The sequence below is a fragment of the Scyliorhinus torazame genome, chromosome 25 (genome assembly GCF_047496885.1).
Source record: "Scyliorhinus torazame isolate Kashiwa2021f chromosome 25, sScyTor2.1, whole genome shotgun sequence".
NCBI classification, from domain to species: Eukaryota; Metazoa; Chordata; class Chondrichthyes; order Carcharhiniformes; family Scyliorhinidae; genus Scyliorhinus; species Scyliorhinus torazame.
In genome coordinates, this window is record NC_092731.1 from 43,795,124 (window position 1) to 43,814,522 (window position 19,399).

General features: G+C 45.1%; 6 non-coding genes across 6 annotated transcripts; all 6 read right to left on the bottom strand.

Moving 5' to 3' along the window:
- Nucleotides 1–1,848: 1,848 nt before the first annotated feature.
- Nucleotides 1,849–1,920, bottom strand: trnad-guc (transfer RNA aspartic acid (anticodon GUC)). The gene has a single exon. It is a non-coding gene; the product is annotated as a tRNA-Asp (tRNA).
- A 3,982-nt stretch (nucleotides 1,921–5,902) lies between these two features.
- On the bottom strand, nucleotides 5,903–5,974 carry trnad-guc (transfer RNA aspartic acid (anticodon GUC)). Its single transcript has one exon. It is a non-coding gene; the product is annotated as a tRNA-Asp (tRNA).
- A 3,680-nt stretch (nucleotides 5,975–9,654) lies between these two features.
- Nucleotides 9,655–9,726, bottom strand: trnad-guc (transfer RNA aspartic acid (anticodon GUC)). Its single transcript has one exon. It is a non-coding gene; the product is annotated as a tRNA-Asp (tRNA).
- A 1,292-nt stretch (nucleotides 9,727–11,018) lies between these two features.
- Nucleotides 11,019–11,090, bottom strand: trnad-guc (transfer RNA aspartic acid (anticodon GUC)). Its single transcript has one exon. It is a non-coding gene; the product is annotated as a tRNA-Asp (tRNA).
- Nucleotides 11,091–13,739: 2,649 nt separating this feature from the next.
- On the bottom strand, nucleotides 13,740–13,811 carry trnad-guc (transfer RNA aspartic acid (anticodon GUC)). Its single transcript has one exon. It is a non-coding gene; the product is annotated as a tRNA-Asp (tRNA).
- Nucleotides 13,812–16,467: 2,656 nt separating this feature from the next.
- Nucleotides 16,468–16,539, bottom strand: trnad-guc (transfer RNA aspartic acid (anticodon GUC)). Its single transcript has one exon. It is a non-coding gene; the product is annotated as a tRNA-Asp (tRNA).
- Between the last annotated feature and the right edge of the window lie 2,860 nt (nucleotides 16,540–19,399).

Consider the following 19,399-nt stretch of genomic DNA (forward strand, 5'->3'; position numbering starts at 1 on the left):
TGCGTGTTGAGAGATGATCCGGTTCATCAAATTTATACATTTTGCGTACAGTTTTTGCATTTTCATCGCGGTTCGAAGGCCGTTGTTTAATATCGCGGGGTGCAGGTCATCTGTATCGGCGAATCTGTTCCTAACCAGTAGCTGCGAGTCACTGTCCGATCCTGCCTGACTTGGTTGAGTTGAGCGTTGGAGAAATCTCTTTGAATTGTATCGTTTTTGCGAGTGCATATCGTGTGCGACAAATGGCGCATGTTGAAGGCAGCGTTTTTCTTTTACTGGGGCAAATGAGGGAAATGAAGAAGGTAATGTGTCCGTTTCACTGACCCACGCATTGCACAGAAATATTGGTGCAGGCGGTTTTGATGAGCGGTCTCAATTCCGCACTGTTGATTGCATCTCTGGGGCGGTATGCCTTGGCGGATTCGACAGCTGATGTACCAATTCTAAAAAAAAATGACCACTTTATTTCTGGCAAAGAACAAGCTCTCCTCCTCGGGGAATTGAACCCCGGTCTCCCGCGTGACAGGTGGGGATACTAACCACTATACTAACGAGGAACTTTGAGTTTGTGAGCCCCGCTTGGCCAACTGAGGGTTTCTGCGCCTCTGAAATCACTCCATTGACTGAAGATGCTCGATTTGTCTGTGAAATCAGTAAAATCGCGTCAGCTCAATACCATGTGGAAAGGAAGATCGTCCCATGTTAATTTTGGAAGACTGATTGCAGGATCACCCAAACTCTTCCGCGTGTATTGAGCTGTACATATTGAGGCGGTTCTTCACTTCAGACCCTGACATCTGCAGGCGGGCTAATGGCAGCAATATTCACGCGATCAGTTCCAGTGGCATGAGATTCCGTAAAAATTATATCGAAAATTATGTTTGGCTCCATGTAAAGTAAAAACGATTTCAATTAACCAGTTGCCTAAACAGGGCCACTACTTATATAGTCAGCAAGCAACATTATACATCAGACTTTTGTGCAAATCAGGAGATGCGTATTTTTGCTTTTCCCAGAAAACACATTGAATTAAACTGTCTTGTTCACCATCACGACACAGTATGAAGAGAGATGGGATCGGCAGATTCCAAAATCACGAATCACGTCGACGCTGGTTACATTCGTGTCAGAAGTGTGTCGGCCCAGCGCACAGTGTCTGAGGGACTGGGTCTTCGTGGGGCAATTATGATATTCAGTACACTGCCAATGAGATTTTGTTCCCCTTTACTTCGTAATAATAGACAGAGTAGTGAAGAAAAGAAGACATGAAAGACAAATTCAGGAACCACGGTTCAGAAGGGTCCACTATGCGTCACTTTACAAGACATTTCTTGGAATGAGGCTGATGCGTGTTGAGAGATGATCCGGTTCATCAAATTTATACATTTTGTGTCCCGTTTTTCATTTTCATCGCGGTTCGAAGGCCGTTGTTTAATATCGCGGGGTGCAGGTCATCTGTATCGGCGAATCTGTTCCTAACCAGTAGCTGCGAGTCACTGTCCGATCCTGCTTGATTGTCTTATTATTCACGAGTTGGTTGAGTTGACCGTTGGAGAAATCTCTTTGAATTGTATCGTTTTTGCGAGTGCATATCGTGTGCGACAAATGGCGCATGTTGAAGGCAGCGTTTTTCTTTTACAGGGGCAAATATGGGAAATGAAGAAGGTAATGTGTCCGTTTCGCTGACCCACGCATTGCACAGAAATATTGGTGCGGGCGGTTTTGATGAGCGGTCTCAATTCCGCCCTGTTGATTGCAATTTTGGGGCGGTGTGCCTTGGCGGATTCGACAGCCGATGTACCAATTCTAAAAAATTGTTCCCAATTTTTCTCTGGTAAGGTACAAACACTCCCCGTTGGGGAATTGAACCCCAGTCTCCCGCGTGACAGGCGGGGATACTAACCACTATACTAACGAGGAACTTCAATTTTGCAACCCCCGCTTGGCCAACTGAGGGTTTCTGCGCCTCTGAAATCACTCCATTTACTGAAGATGCTCTATTTGTCTGTGAAATCAGTAAAATCGCGGCAAATCAATACCATGTGGAAAGGAAGATCGTCCCATGTTAATTTTGGAAGACTGGATGCAGGATCACCCAAACACTTCCGCGTGTATTGATCTGTAAATATTGAGGCGGTTGTTCACTTCAGACCCTGACATCTGCAGGCGGGCTAATGGCAGCAATATTCACGCGATCAGTTCCAGTGGCATGAGATTCCGCAAAAATTACATCGGAAATTATGTTTGGCTCCATGTAAAGTAAAAACGATTTCAATTAACCAGTTGCCTAAACAGGGCCACTACTTATATAGTCAGCAAGCAACATTATACATCAGACTTTTGTGCAAATCAGGAGATGTGTATTTTTGCTTTTCCCAGAAAACACATTGAATTAAAATGTCTTGTTCACCATCAAGATACAGTATGAAGAGAGATGGGATCGGCAGGTTCCAAAATCACGAATCACGTCGACGCTGGTTACATTCGTGTCAGAAGTGTGTCGGCCCAGGGCACAGTGTCTGAGGGACTGGGTCTGCGTGGGGCAATTATGATATTCAGTACACTGTCAATGAGATTTTGTTCCCCTTTACTTCGTAATAATAGACAGAGTAGTGAAGCAAAGAAGACATGAAAGACAAATTCAGGATCCACGGTTCAGAAGGGTCCACTATGCGTCACTTTACAAGACATTTCTTGGAATGAGGCTGATGCGTGTTGAGGGATGATCCCGTTCGTCAAATTTATACATTTTGTGTCCAGTTTTTGCATTTTCATCGCGGTTCGAAGGCCGTTGTTTAATATCGCGGGGTGCAGGTCATCTGTATCGGCGAATCTGTTCCTAACCAGTAGCTGCGAGTCACTGTCCGATCCTGCTTGATTGTCTTATTATTCACGAGTTGGTTGAGTTGACCGTTGGAGAAATCTCTTTGAATTGTATCGTTTTTGCGAGTGCATATCGTGTGCGACAAATGGCGCACGTTGAAGGCAGCGTATTTCTTTTACAGGGGCAAATGTGGGAAATGAAGAAGGTATGTGTCCGGTTCGCTGACCCACGCGTTGCACAAAAATATTGGCGTGGGCGGTTTTGATGAGCGGTCTCAATTCCGCCCTGTTGATTGCATCTCTGGGGCGCTGTGCCTTGGCGGTTTCGACAGGCGATGTACCAATTGTAAAAAAGGATTTCCAATTTTTTTCTGGTAAGCTACAAACTCTCCCCGGTCTCCCGCGTGACAGGCGGGGATACGAACCACTATACTAACGAGGAAATTAGGTTTGATGAGCCACGCTTGGCCAACTGAGGGTTTCTGCACCTCTGAAATCACTCCATTGACTGAAGATGCTCTATTTGTCTGTGAAATCAGTAAAATAACGGCAACTCAATGCCATGTGGAAAGGAAGATCGTCCCATGTTAATTTTGGAAGACTGGATGCAGGATCACCCAAACTCTTCCGCGTGTATTGAGCTGTAAATATTGAGGCGGGTGTTCACTTCAGACCCTGACATCTGCAGGCGGGCTAATGGCAGCAATATCCACGCGATCAGTTCCAGTGGCATGAGATTCCGCAGAAATTTGATCGGAAATTATATTTGGCTCCATGTAAATTAAAAACTATTTCAATTAACCAGTTGCCTAAAGAGGGCCACAACTTATATAGTCTGCAAGCAACATTATACATCAGACTTTTGTGCAAATCAGGAGATGTGTATTTTTGCTTTTCGCAGAAAACACATTGAATTTAACTGTCTTGTTCACCATCACGACACAGCATGAAGAGAGGTGGGATCGTCAGGTTCCAAAATCACGAATCACGTCGACGGTGGTTACATTCGTGTCAGAAGTGTGTCGGCCCAGGGCACAGTGTTTGCGGGACTGGGTCTGCGTGGGGCAATTATGATATTCAGTACACTGTCAATGAGATTTCGCCTCCCTTTACTTCGTAATAATAGATAGAGTAGTGAAGCAAAGAAGACATGAAAGACAAATTCAGGAACCACGGTTCAGAAGGGTCCACTATGCGTCACTTTACAAGACATTTCTTGGAATGAGGCTGATGCGTGTTGAGAGATGATCCGGTTCATCAAATTTATACATTTTGCGTACAGTTTTTGCATTTTCATCGCGGTTCGAAGGCCGTTGTTTAATATCGCGGGGTGCAGGTCATCTGTATCGGCGAATCTGTTCCTAACCAGTAGCTGCGAGTCACTGTCCGATCCTGCCTGAGTTGGTTGAGTTGAGCGTTGGAGAAATCTCTTTGAATTGTATCGTTTTTGCGAGTGCATATCGTGTGCGACAAATGGCGCATGTTGAAGGCAGTGTTTTTCTTTTACTGGGGCAAATGAGGGAAATGAAGAAGGTAATGTGTCCGTTTCGCTGACCCACGCATTGCACAGAAATATTGGTGCGGGCGGTTTTGATGAGCGGTCTCAATTCCGCACTGTTGATTGCATCTCTGGGGCGGTGTGCCTTGGCGGATTCGACAGCCGATGTACCAATTCTAAAAAAAAATGACCAATTTATTTCTGGCAAAGAACAAACTCTCCTCCTCGGGGAATTGAATCCCGGTCTCCCGCGTGACAGGTGGGGATACTAACCACTATACTAACGAGGAACTTTGAATTTGTGAGCCCCGCTTGGCCAACTGAGGGTTTCTGCGTCTCTGAAATCACTCCATTGACTGAAGATGCTCGATTTGTCTGTGAAATCAGTAAAATCGCGGCAACTCAATACCATGTGGAAAGGAAGATCGTCCCATGTTAATTTTGGAAGACTGGTTGCAGGATCACCCAAACTCTTCCGCGTGTATTGAGCTGTACATATTGAGGCGGTTCTTCACTTCAGACCCTGACATCTGCAGGCGGGCTAATGGCAGCAATATTCACGCGATCAGTTCCAGTGGCATGAGATTCCGTAAAAATTATATCGAAAATTATGTTTGGCTCCATGTAAAGTAAAAACGATTTCAATTAACCAGTTGCCTAAACAGGGCCACTACTTATATAGTCAGCAAGCAACATTATACATCAGACTTTTGTGCAAATCAGGAGATGTGTATTTTTGCTTTTCCCAGAAAACACATTGAATTAAACTGTCTTGTTCATCATCACGACACAGTATGAAGAGAGATGGGATCGGCAGGTTCCAAAATCACGAATCACGTCGACGCTGGTTACATTCGTGTCAGAAGTGTGTAGGCCCATGGCACAGTGTCTGAGGGACTGGGTCTGCGTGGGGCAATTATGATATTCAGTACACTGTCAATGAGATTTCGTTCCCCTTTACTTCGTAATAATAGACAGAGTAGTGAAGCAAAGAAGACACGAAAGACAAATTCAGGAACCACGGTTCAGAAGGGTCCACTATGCGTCACTTTACAAGACATTTCTTGGAATGAGGCTGATGCGTGTTGAGGGATGATCCCGTTCATCAAATTTATACATTTTGTGTCCAGTTTTTGCATTTTCATCGCGGTTCGAAGGCCGTTGTTTAATATCGCCAGGTGCAGGTCATCTGTATCGGCGAATCTGTTCCTAACCAGGAGCTGCGAGTCACTGTCCGATCCTGCTTGATTGTCTTATTATTCACGAGTTGGTTGAGTTGACCGTTGGAGAAATCTCTTTGAATTGTATCGTTTTTGCGAGTGCATATCGTGTGCGACAAATGGCGCATGTTGAAGGCATCGTTTTTCTTTTACGGGGCAAATATGGGAAATGAAGAAGGTAATGTGTCCGTTTCGCTGACCCACGCATTGCACAGAAATATTGGTGCGGGCGGTTTTGGTGAGCGGTCTCAATTCCGCCCTGTTGATTGCATCTCTGGGGCGGTGTGCCTTGGCGGATTCGACAGCCGATGTACCAATTCTAAAAAATCAATCCCAATTTTTTTCTGGTAAGGTACAAACTCTCCCCGTCGGGGAATTGAACCCCGGTATCCCGCGTGACAGGCGGGGATACTAACCACTATACTAACGAGGAACTTCGGTTCGGCGAGACACGCTTGGCCAACTGAGGGTTTCTGCGCCTCTGAAATCACTCCATTTACTGAAGATGCTCGATTTGTCTGTGAAATCAGTAAAATCGTGGCAAAGCAATACCATGTGGAAAGGAAGATCGTCCCATGTTAATTTTGGAAGACTGGATGCAGGATCACCCAAACACTTCCGCGTGTATTCAGCTGTAAATATTGAGGCGGTTGTTCACTTCAGACCCTGACATCTGCAGGCGGGCTAATGGCAGCAATATTCACGCGATCAGTTCCGGTAGCATGAGATACCGCAAAAATTATATCGGAAAGAATGTTTGGCTCCATGTAAAGTAAAAACAATTTAAAGTAACCAGTTGCCTAAACAGGGCCACTACTTATATAGTCAGCAAGCAACATTATACATCAGACTTTTGTGCAAATCAGGAGATGTGTATTTTTGCTTTTCCCAGAAAACACATTGAATTAAACTGTCTTGTTCACCATCACGACACAGTATGAAGAGAGATGGGATCGGCAGGCTCCAAAATCACGAATCACGTCGACGGTGGTTACATTCGTGTCAGAAGTGTGTCGGCCCAGAACACAGTGTCTGAGGGACTGGGTCTGTGTGGGGCAATTATGATATTCAGTACACTGTCAATGAGATTTTGTTCCCCTTTACTTCGTAATAATAGACAGAGTAGTGAAGCAAAGAAGACATGAAAGACAAATTCAGGAACCAAGGTTCAGAAGGGTCCACTATGCGTCACTTTACAAGACATTTCTTGGAATGAGGCTGATGCGTGTTGAGAGATGATCCGGTTCGTCAAATTTATACATTTTGTGTCCAGTTTTTGCATTTTCATCGCGGTTCGAAGGCCGTTGTTTAATATCGCGGGGTGCAGGTCATCTATATCGGCAAATCTGTTCCTAACCAGTAGCTGCGAGTCACTGTCCGATCCTGCTTGATTGTCTTATTATTCACGAGTTGGTTGAGTTGACCGTTGGAGAAATCTCTTTGAATTGTATCGTTTTTGCGAGTGCATATCGTGTGCGACAAATGGCGCATGTTGAAGGCAGCGTTTTTCATTTAAGGGGCAAATGTGGGAAATGAAGAAGTTATGTGTCTGGTTCGCTGACCCACGCATTGCACAGAAATCTTGGTGCGGGCGGTTTTGATGAGCGGTCTCAATTCCGCACTGTTGATTGCATCTCTGGGGCGGTGTGCCTTGGCGGATTCGACAGCCGATGTACCAATTCTAAAAAATAATTCCCAATGTTTTTCTGTTAAAGTACAAACTCTCCCCGTCAGGGAATTGAACCCCGGTCTCCCGCATGACAGGCAGGGATACTAACCACTATACTAACGAGCAACTTAAGTTTGGAGAGACACGCTTGGCCAACTGAGGGTTTCTGCGCCTCTGAAATCACTCCATTTACTGAAGATGCTCGATTTGTCTGTGAAATCAGTAAAATCGCGGCAACTCAATACCATGTGGAAAGGAAGATCGTCCCATGTTAATTTTGGAAGACTGGATGCAGGATCACCCAAACACTTCCGCGTGTATAGAGCTGTAAATATTGAGGCGGTTGTTCACTTCAGACCCTGACATCTGCAGGCGGGCTAATGGCAGCAATATTCACGCGATCAGTTCCAGTGGCATGAGATTCCGCAGAAATTGTATCGGAAATTATGTTTGGCTCCATGTAAAGTAAAAACAATTTCAATTAACCAGTTGCCTAAACAGGGCCACTACTTATATAGTCAGCAAGCAACATTATACATCAGACTTTTGTGCAAATCAGGAGATGTGTATTTTTGCTTTTCCCAGAAAACACATTGAATTAAACTATCTTGTTCACCATCACGACACAGTATGAAGAGAGATGGGATCGGCAGGTTCCAAAATCACGAATCACGTCGACGGTGGTTACATTCGTGTCAGAAGTGTGTCGGCCCAGGGCACAGTGTCTGAGGGACTGGGTCTGCGTGGGGCAATTATGATATTCAGTACACTGTCAATGAGATTTTGTTCCCCTTTACTGTTGGAGAAATCTCTTTGAATTGTATCGTTTTTGCGAGTGCATATCGTGTGCGACAAATGGCGCATGTTGAAGGCAGCGTTTTTCGTTTACAGGGGCAAATATGGGAAATGAAGAAGGTAATGTGTCCCTTTCGCTGACCCATGCATTGCACAGAAATATTGGTGCAGGCGGTTTTGATGAGCGGTCTCAATTCCGCACTGTTGATTGCATCTCTGGGGCGGTGTGTCTTGGCGGATTCGACAGCCGATGTACCAATTCTAAAAAATCATTCCCAATTTTTTTCTGGTAAGTACAAACTCTACCCGTCGGGGAATTGAACCCCGGTCTCCCGCGTGACAGGCTGGGATACTAACCACTATACTAACGAGGAACTTCGGTTTGGTGAGCCACGCTTGGCCAACTGAGGGTTTCTGCGCCTCTGAAATCACTCCATTTACTGAAGATGCTCGATTTGTCTGTGAAATCAGTAAAATCGCGGCAACTCATTAACATGTGGAAAGGAAGATCGTCCCATGTTAATTTTGGAAGACTGGATGCAGGATCACCCAAACACTTCCGCATGTATTGAGCTGTAAATATTGAGGCGGTTGTTCACTTCAGACCCTGACATCTGCAGGCGGGCTAATGGCAGCAATATTCACATGATCAGTTCCAGTAGCATGAGATTCCGCAAAAATTAGATCCGTAATTATGTTTGGCTCCATATAAAGTAAAATCGATTTCAATTAACCAGTTGCCTAAACAGGGCCACTACTTATATAGTCAGCAAGCAACATTATACATCAGACTTTTGTGCAAATCAGGAGATGTGTATTTTTGCTTTTCCCAGAAAACACATTGAATTAAACTGTCTTGTTCACCATCACGACACAGTATGAAGAGAGATGGGATCGGCAGGTTCCAAAATCACGAATCACGTCGACGGTGGTTACATTCGTGTCAGACGTGTGTCGGCCCAGGGCACAGTGTCTGAGGGACTGGGTCTGCGTGGGGCAATTATGATATTCAGTACACTGTCAATGAGATTTTGTTCCCCTTTACTTCGTAATAATAGACAGAGTAGTGAAGCAAAGAAGACATGAAAGACAAATTCAGGAACCACGGTTCAGAAGGGTCCACTATGCGTCACTTTACAAGACATTTCTTGGAATGAGGCTGATGCGTGTTGAGAGATGATCCGGTTCATCAAATTTATACATTTTGTGTCCAGTTTTTGCATTTTCATCGCGGTTCGAAGGCCGTTGTTTAATATCGCGGGGTGCAGGTCATCTGTATCGGCGAATCTGTTCCTAACCAGTAGCTGCGAGTCACTGTCCGATCCTGCCTGAGTTGGTTGAGTTGACCGTTGGAGAAATCTCTTTGAATTGTATCGTTTTTGCGAGTGCATATCGTGTGCGACAAATGGCGCATGTTGAAGGCAGCGTTTTTCTTTCACAGGGGCAAATGTGGGAAATGAAGAAGGTAATGTGTCCGTTTCGCTGACCCACTCATTGCACAGAAATATTGGTGCGGGCGGTTTTGACGAGCGGTCTCAATTCCGCCCTGTTGATTGCATCTCTGGGGCGCTGTGCCTTGGCGGATTTGACAGCCGATGTACCAATTCTAAAAAAGCATTCCCAATTTTTTTTCTGTTAAGGTACAAACTCTCCCCGTCGGGGAATTGAACCCCGGTCTCCCGCGTGACAGGCGGGGATACTAACCACTATACTAATGAGGAACTTCGGTTTGGTGAGCCACGCTTGGCCAACTGAGGGTTTCTGCGCCTCTGAAATCACTCCATTTACTGAAGATGCTCGATTTGTCTGTGAAATCAGTAAAATCGCGGCAACTCAATAACATGTGGAAAGGAAGATCGTCCCATGTTAATTTTGGAAGACTGGATGCAGGATCACCCAAACTCTTCCGCGTGTATTGAGCTGTAAATATTGAGGCGGTTGTTCACTTCAGACCCTGACATCTGCAGGCGGGCTAATGGCAGCAATATTCACGCGATCAGTTCCAGTGGCATGAGATTCCGCAAAAATTAGATCGGAAATTATGTTTGGCTCCATGTAAAGTAAAAACGATTTCAATTAACCAGTTGCCTAAAGAGGGCCGCTACTTATATAGTCAGCAAGCAACATTATACATCAGACTTTTGTGCAAATCAGGAGATGTGTATTTTTGCTTTTCCCAGAAAACACATTGAATTAAACTGTCTTGTTCACCATCACGACACAGTATGAAGAGAGATGGGATCGGCAGGTTCCAAAATCACGAATCACGTCGACGATGGTTACATTCGTGTCAGAAGTGTGTCGGCCCAGGGCACAGTGTCTGAGGGACTGGGTCTGCGTGGGGCAATTATGATATTCAGTACACTGTCAATGAGATTTCGTACCCCTTTACTTCGTAATAATAGACAGAGTAGTGAAGCAAAGAAGACATGAAAGACAAATTCAGGAACCACGGTTCAGAAGGGTCCACTATGCGTCACTTTACAAGACATTTCTTGGAATGAGGCTGATGCGTGTTGGGAGATGATCCGGTTCATCAAATTTATACATTTTGTGTCCAGTTTTTGCATTTTCATCGCGGTTCGAAGGCCGTTGTTTAATATCGCGGGGTGCAGGTCATCTGTATCGGCGAATCTGTTCCCAACCAGTAGCTGCGAGTCACTGTCCGATCCTGCTTGATTGTCTTACTATTCACGAGTTGGTTGAGTTGACCGTTGGAGAAATCTCTTTGAATTGCATCGTTTATGCGAGTGCATATCGTGTGCGACAAATGGCGCATGTTGAAGGCAGCGTTTTTCTTTTACAGGGGCAAATGTGGGAAATGAAGAAGGTAATATGTCCGTTTCGCAGACCCACGCATTGCACAGAAATATTGGTGCGGGCGGTTTTGATGAGCGGTCTCAATTCCACACTGTTGATTGCATCTCTGGGGCGGTGTGCCTTGGCGGATTCGACAGCCGATGGACCAATTCTAAAAAATCATTCCCAATTTTTTCCTGGTAAGGTACAAACTCTCCCCATCGGGGAATTGAACCCCGGTCTCCCGCGTGACAGGCTGGGATACTAACCACTATACTAACGAGGAACTTCGATTTGGTGAGCCACGCTTGGCCAACTGAGGGTTTCTGCGCCTCTGAAATCACTCCATTTACTGAAGATGCTCGATTTGTCTGTGAAATCAGTAAAATCGCGGCAACTCAATACCATGTGGAAAGGAAGATCGTCCCATGTTAATTTTGGAAGACTGGATGCAGGATCACCCAAACACTTCCGCGTGTATTGAGCTGTAAATATTGAGGCGGTTGTTCACTTCAGACCCTGACATCTGCAGGCGGGCTAATGGCAGCAATATTCACGCGATCAGTTCCAGTGGCATGAGATTCCGCAAAAATTATATCGGAAATTATGTTTGGCTCCATGTAAAGTAAAAACGATTTCAATTAACCAGTTGCCTAAACAGGGCCACTACTTATATAGTCAGCAAGCAACATTATACATCAGACTTTTGTGCAAATCAGGAGATGTGATTTTTGCTTTTCCCAGAAAACACATTGAATTCAACTGTCTTGTTCACCATCACGACACAGTATGAAGAGAGATGGGATCGGCAGGTTCCAAAATCACGAATCACGTCGACGGTGGTTACATTCGTGTCAGAAGTGTGTCGGCCCAGCGCACAGTGTCTGAGGGACTGGGTCTGCGTGGGGCAATTATGATATTCAGTACACTGTCAATGAGATTTTGTTCCCCTTTACTTCGTAATAATAGACAGAGTAGTGAAGCAAAGAAGACATGAAAGACAAATTCAGGAACCACGGTTCAGAAGGGTCCACTATGCGTCACTTTACAAGACATTTCTTGGAATGAGGCTGATGCGTGTTGAGAGATGATCCGGTTCATCAAATTTATACATTTTGTGTCCAGTTTTTGCATTTTCATCGCGGTTCGAAGGCCGTTGTTTAATATCGCGGGGTGCAGGTCATCTGTATCGGCGAATCTGTTCCTAACCAGTAGCTGCGAGTCACTGTCCGATCCTGCTTGATTGTCTTATTATTCACGAGTTGGTTGAGTTGACCGTTGGAGAAATCTCTTTGAATTGTATCGTTTTTGCAAGTGCATATCGTGTGCGACAAATGGCGCATGTTGAAGGCAGCGTTTTTCTTTTACCGGGGCAAATAAGGGAAATGAAGAAGGTATGTGTCCGTTTCGCTGACCCACGCATTGCACAGAAATATTTGTGCGGGCGGTTTTGATGAGCGGTCTCAATTCCGCACTGTTCATTTCATCTCTGGGGCGGTGTGCCTTGGCGGATTCGACAGCCGATGTACCAATTCTAAAAAATCATCCCTAATTTTTTTCTAGTAAGGTACAAACTCTCCCCGTCGGGGAATTGAATATCTCCCGCGTGACAGGCGGGGATACTAACCACTATACTAACGAGGAAGTTCGGTTTGGTGAGCCACGCTGGGCCAACTGAGGGTTTCTGCGCCTCTGAAATCACTCCATTTACTGAAGATGCTCGATTTGTCTGTGAAATCAGTAAAATCGCGGCAACTCAATACCATGTGGAAAGGAAGATCGTCCCATGTTAATTTTGGAAGACTGGATGCAGGATCACCCAAACTCTTCCGCGTGTATTGAGCTGTAAATATTGAGGCGGTTCTTCACTTCAGACCCTGACATCTGCAGGCGGGCTAATGGCAGTAATATTCACGCGATCAGTTCCAGTGGCATGAGATTCCGCAAAAATTATATCAGAAATTATGTTTGGCTCCATGTAAAGTAAAAATATTTCAATTAACCAGTTGCATAAACAGGGCCACTTCTTATATAGTCAGCAAGCAACATTATACATCAGACTTTTGTGCAAATCAGGAGATGTGTATTTTTGCTTTTCCCAGAAAACACATTGAATTAAACTGTCTTGTTCACCATCACGACACAGTATGAAGAGAGATGGGATCGGCAGGTTCCAAAATCACGAATCACGTTGACGATGGTTACATTCGTGTCAGAAGTGTGTCGACCCATGGCACAGTGTCTGAGGGACTGGGTCTGCGTGGGGCAATTATGATATTCAGTACACTGTCAATGAGATTTTGTTCCCCTTTACTTCGGAATAATAGACAGAGTAGTGAAGCAAAGAAGACATGAAAGACAAATTCAGGAACCACGGTTCAGAAGGGTCCACTATGCGTCACTTTACAAGACATTTCTTGGAATGAGGCTGATGCGTGTTGAGAGATGATCCGGTTCATCAGATTTATACATTTTTTGTCCAGTTTCTGCATTTTCATCGCGGTTCGAAGGCCGTTGTTTAATATCGCGGGGTGCAGGTCATCTGTATCGGCGAATCTGTTCCTAACCAGTAGCTGAGAGTCACTGTCCGCTCCTGCTTGATTGTCTTATTGTTCACGAGTTGGTTGAGTTGACCGTTGGTGAAATCTCTTTGAATTGTATCGTTTTTGCGAGTGCATATCGTGTGCGACAAATGGCGCATGTTGAAGGCAGCGTTTTTCTTTTACAGGGGCAAATAAGGGAAATGAAGAAGGTAATGTGTCTGTTTCGCCGACCCACGCATTGCACAGAAATATTGGTGCGGGCGGTTTTGAAGAGCGGTCTCAATTCCGCACTGTTGATTGCATCTCTGGGGCGGTGTGCCTTGGCGGATTCGACAGCCGATGTACCAATTCTAAAAAATCACTCCCAATTTCTTTCTGGTAAGGTATAAACTCTCCCCGTCGGGGAATTGAACCCCGGTCACCCGCGTGACAAGCGGGGATACTAACCACTATACTAACGAGGAACTTCGATTTGGCGAGCCACGCTTGGCCAACTGAGGGTTTCTGCGCATCTGAAATCACTCCATTTACTGAAGATGCTCGATTTGTCTGTGAAATCAGTAAAATCGCGGCAACTCAATACCATGTGGAAAGGAAGATCGTCCCATGTTAATTTTGGAAGACTGGATGCAGGATCACCCAAACACTTCCGCGTGTATTGAGCTGTAAATATTGAGGCGGTTCTTCACTTCAGACCCTGACATCTGCAGGCGGGCTAATGGCAGCAATATTCACGCGATCAGTTCCAGTGGCATGAGATTCCGCAAAAATTATATCGGAAATTATGTTTGGCTCCATGTAAAGTAAAAATGATTTCAATTAACCAGTTGCCTAAACAGGGCCACTACTTATATAGTCAGCAAGCAACATGATACATCAGACTTTTGTGCAAATCAGGAGATGTGTATTTTTGCTTTTCCCAGAAAACACATTGAATTAAACTGTCTTGTTCACCATCACGACACAGTATGAAGAGAGATGGGATTGGCCGGTTCCAAAATCACGAATCACGTCGACGATGGTTACATTCGTGTCAGAAGTGTGTCAGCCCAGGGCACAGTGTCTGAGGGACTGGGTCTGCGTGGGGCAATTATGATATTCAGTACACTGTCAATGAGATTTCGTTCCCCTTTACTTCGTAATAATAGACAGAGTAGTGAAGCAAAGAAGTCATGAAAGACAAATTCAGGAACCACGGTTCAGAAGGGTCCACTATGCGTCACTTTACAAGACATTTCTTGGAATGAGGCTGATGCGTGTTGAGAGATGATCCGGTTCATCAAATTTATACATTTTGTGTTCAGTTTTTATATTTTCATCGCGGTTCGAAGGCCGTTGTTTAATATCGCGGGGTGCAGGTCATCTGTATCGGCGAATCTGTTCCTAACCAGTAGCTGCGAGTCACTGTCCGATCCTGCTTGATTGTGTTACTATTCACGAGTTGGTTGAGTTGACCGTTGGAGAGATCTCTTTGAATTGCATCGTTTATGCGAGTGCATATCGTGTGCGACAAATGGCGCATGTTTAAGGCAGCGTTTTTCTTTTACAGGGGCAAATGTGGGAAATGAAGAAGGTAATGTGTCCGTTTCGCAGACCCACGCATTGCACAGAAATATTGGTGCGGGCGGTTTTGATGAGCGGTCTCAATTCCACACTGTTGATTGCATCTCTGGGGCGGTGTGCCTTGGCGGATTCGACAGCCGATGGACCAATTCTAAAAAATCATTCCCAATTTTTTCCTGGTAAGGTACAAACTCTACCCGTCGGGGAATTAAACCCCGGTCTCCCGCGTGACAGGCGGGGATACTAACCACTATACTAACGAGGAACTTCGATTTGGTGAGCCACGCTTGGCCAACTGAGGGTTTCTGCGCCTCTGAAATCACTCCATTTACTGAAGATGCTCGATTTGTCTGTGAAATCAGTAAAATCGCGGCAACTCAATACCATGTGGAAAGGAAGATCGTCCCATGTTAATTTTGGAAGACTGGATGCAGGATCACCCAAACACTTCCACGTGTATTGAGCTGTAAATATTGAGGCAGTTGTTCACTTCAGACCCTGACATCTGCAGGCGGGCTAATGGCAGCAATATTCACGCGATCAGTTCCAGTGGCATGAGATTCCGCAAAAATTAGATCGGAAATTATGTTTGGCTCCATGTAAAGTAAAAACGATTTCAATTAACCAGTTGCCTAAACAGGGCCACTACTTATATAGTCAGCAAGCAACATTATACATCAGACTTTTGTGCAAATGAGGAGATGTGTATTTTTGCTTTTCCCAGAAAACACATTGAATTAAACTGTCTTGTTCACCATCAGGACACAGTATGAAGAGAGGTGGGATCGGCAGGTTCCAAAATCACGAATCACGTCGACGGTGGTTACATTCGTGTCAGACGTGTGTCGGCCCAGGGCACAGTGTCTGAGGGACTGGGTCTGCGTGGGGCAATTATGATATTCAGCACACTGTCAATGAGATTTTGTTCCCCTTTTCTTCGTAATAATAGACAGAGTAGTGAAGCAAAGAAGACATGAAAGACAAATTCAGGAACCACGGTTCAGAAGGGTCCACTATGCGTCACTTTACAAGACATTTCTTGGAATGAGGCTGATGCGTGTTGAGAGATGATCCGGTTCATCAAATTTATACATTTTGTGTCCAGTTTTTGCATTTTCATCGCGGTTCGAAGGCCGTTGTTTAATATCGCCGGGTGCAGGTCATCTGTATCGGCGAATCTGTTCCTAACCAGTAGCTGCGAGTCACTGTCCGATCTTGCTTGATTGTCTTATTATTCACGAGTTGGTTGAGTTGACCGTTGGAGAAATCTCTTTGAATTGTATCGTTTTTGCGAGTACATATCGTGTGCGACAAATGGCGCATGTTGAAGGCAGCGTTTTTCTTTTACAGGGGCAAATGTGGGAAATGAAGAAGGTAATGTGTCCGTTTCGCTGACCCACGCATTGCACAGAAATATTGGTGTGGGCGGTTTTGATGAGCGGTCTCAATTCCGCACTGTTGATTGCATCTCTGGGGCGGTGTGCCTTGGCGGATTCGACAGCCGATGTACCAATTCTAAAAAATCACTCCCAATTTTTTTCTGGTAAGGTATAAACTCTCCCCGTCGGGGAATTGAACCCCGGTCACCCGCGTGACAGGCGGGGATACTAACCACTATACTAACGAGGAACTTCGATTTGGCGAGCCACGCTTGGCCAACTGAGGGTTTCTGCGCATCTGAAATCACTCCATTTACTGAAGATGCTCGATTTGTCTGTGAAATCAGTAAAATCGCGGCAACTCAATACCATGTGGAAAGGAAGATCGTCCCATGTTAATTTTGGAAGACTGGATGCAGGATCACCCAAACACTTCCGCGTGTATTGAGCTGTAAATATTGAGGCGGTTCTTCACTTCAGACCCTGACATCTGCAGGCGGGCTAATGGCAGCAATATTCACGCGATCAGTTCCAGTGGCATGAGATTCCGCAAAAATTAGATCGGAAATTATGTTTGGCTCCATGTAAAGTAAAAACGATTTCAATTTACCAGTTGCCTAAACAGGGCCACTACTTATATAGTCAGCAAGCAACATTATACATCAGACTTTTGTGCAAATGAGGAGATGTGTATTTTTGCTTTTCCCAGAAAACACATTGAATTAAACTGTCTTGTTCACCATCAGGACACAGTATGAAGAGAGGTGGGATCGGCAGGTTCCAAAATCACGAATCACGTCGACGGTGGTTACATTCGTGTCAGACGTGTGTCGGCCCAGGGCACAGTGTCTGAGGGACTGGGTCTGCGTGGGGCAATTATGATATTCAGTACACTGTCAATGAGATTTTGTTCCCCTTTTCTTCGTAATAATAGACAGAGTAGTGAAGCAAAGAAGACATGAAAGACAAATTCAGGGACCACGGTTCAGAAGGGTCCACTATGCGTCACTTTACAAGACATTTCTTGGAATGAGGCTGATGCGTGTTGGGAGATGATCCGGTTCATCAGATTTATACATTTTGTGTCCAGTTTTTCCATTTTCATCGCGGTTCGAAGGCCGTTGTTTAATATCGCCGGGTGCAGGTCATCTGTATCGGCGAATCTGTTCCTAACCAGTAGCTGAGAGTCACTGTCCGATCCTGCTTGATTGTCTTATTATTCACGAGTTGGTTGAGTTGACCGTTGGAGAAATCTCTTTGAATTGTATCGTTTTTGCGAGTGCATATCGTGTGCGACAAATGGCGCATGTTGAAGGCAGCGTTTTTCTTTTACAGGGGCAAATGTAGGAAATGAAGAAGGTAATGTGTCCGTTTCGCTGACCCACGCATTGCACAGAAATATTGGTGCGGGCGGTTTTGATGAGCGGTCTCAATTCCGCACTGTTGATTGCATCTCTGGGGTGGTGTGCCTTGGCGGATTCGACAGCCGATGTACCAATTCTAAAAAGTCATTCCCAATTTTATTCTGGTAAGGTATAAACTCTGCCCATCGGGGAATTGAACCCTGGTCTCCCGCATGACAGGCGGGGATACTAACCACTATACTAATGAGGAACTTTGGTTTGGCGTGACACGCTTGGCCAACTGAGGGTTTCTGCGCATCTGAAATCACTCCATTTACTGAAGATGCTCGATTTGTCTGTGAAATCAGTAAAATCGCGGCAACGCAATACCATGTGGAAAGGAAGATCGTCCCATGTTAATTTTGGAAGACTGGATGCAGGATCCCCCAAACTCTTCCGCGTGTATTGAGCTGTAAATATTGAGGCGGTTGTTCACTTCAGAATTTGACATCTGCAGGCGGGCTAATGGCAGCAATATTCACGCGATCAGTTCCAGTGGCATGAGATTCCGCAAAAATTATATCGAATTTATGTTTGGCTCCATGTAAAGTAAAAACGATTTCAATTAACCAGTTGCCTAAAGAGGGCCACTACTTATATAGTCAGCAAGCAACATTATACATCTGACTTTTGTGCAAATCAGGAGATGTGTATTTTTGCTTTTCCCAGAAAACACATTGAATTAAACTGTCTTGTTCACCATCAAGACACAGTATGAAGAGAGATGGGATCGGCAGGTTCCAAAATCACGAATCACGTCGACGCTGGTTACATTCGTGTCAGAAGTGTGTCGGCCCAGGGCACAGTGTCTGAGGGACTGGGTCTGTGTGGGGCAATTATGATATTCAGTCCACTGTCAATGAGATTTCGTTCCCCTTTACTTCGTAATAATAGACAGAGTAGTGAAGCAAAGAAGACATGAAAGACAAATTCAGGAACCACGGTTCAGAAGGGTCCACTATGCGTCACTTTACAAGACATTTCTTGGAATGAGGCTGATGCGTGTTGAGAGATGATCCGGTTCATCAAATTTATACATTTTGTGTCCAGTTTTTGCATTTTCATCGCGGTTCGAAGGCCGTTGTTTAATATCGCGGGGTGCAGGTCATCTGTATCGTCGAATCTGTTCCTAACCAGTAGCTGCGAGTCACTGTCCGATCCTGCCTGAGTTGGTTGAGTTGACCGTTGGAGAAATCTCTTTGAATTGTATCGTTTTTGCGAGTGCATATCGTGTGCGACAAATGGCGCATGTTGAAGGCAGCGTTTTTCTTTTACGGGGCAAATATGGGAAATGAAGAAGGTAATGTGTCCATTTCGCTGACCCACGCATTGCACAGAAATATTGGTGCGGGCGGTTTTGATGAGCGGTCTCAATTCCGCACTGTTGATTGCATCTCTGGGGCGGTGTGCCTTGGCGGATTCGACAGCCGATGTACCAATTCTAAAAAATCATTCACAACTTTTTTCTGGTAAGGTACAAACTCTCCCCGTCGGGGAATTGAACCCCGGTCTCTGGCGTGACAGGCGGGGATACTAACCACTATACTAACGAGGAACTTCGGTTTGGCGAGACCCGCTTGGCCAACTGAGGGTTTCTGCGCCTCTGAAATCACTCCATTTACTGAAGATGCTCGATTTGTCTGTGAAATCAGTAAAATCGCGGCAACTCAATACCATGTGGAAAGGAAGATCGTCCCATGTTAATTT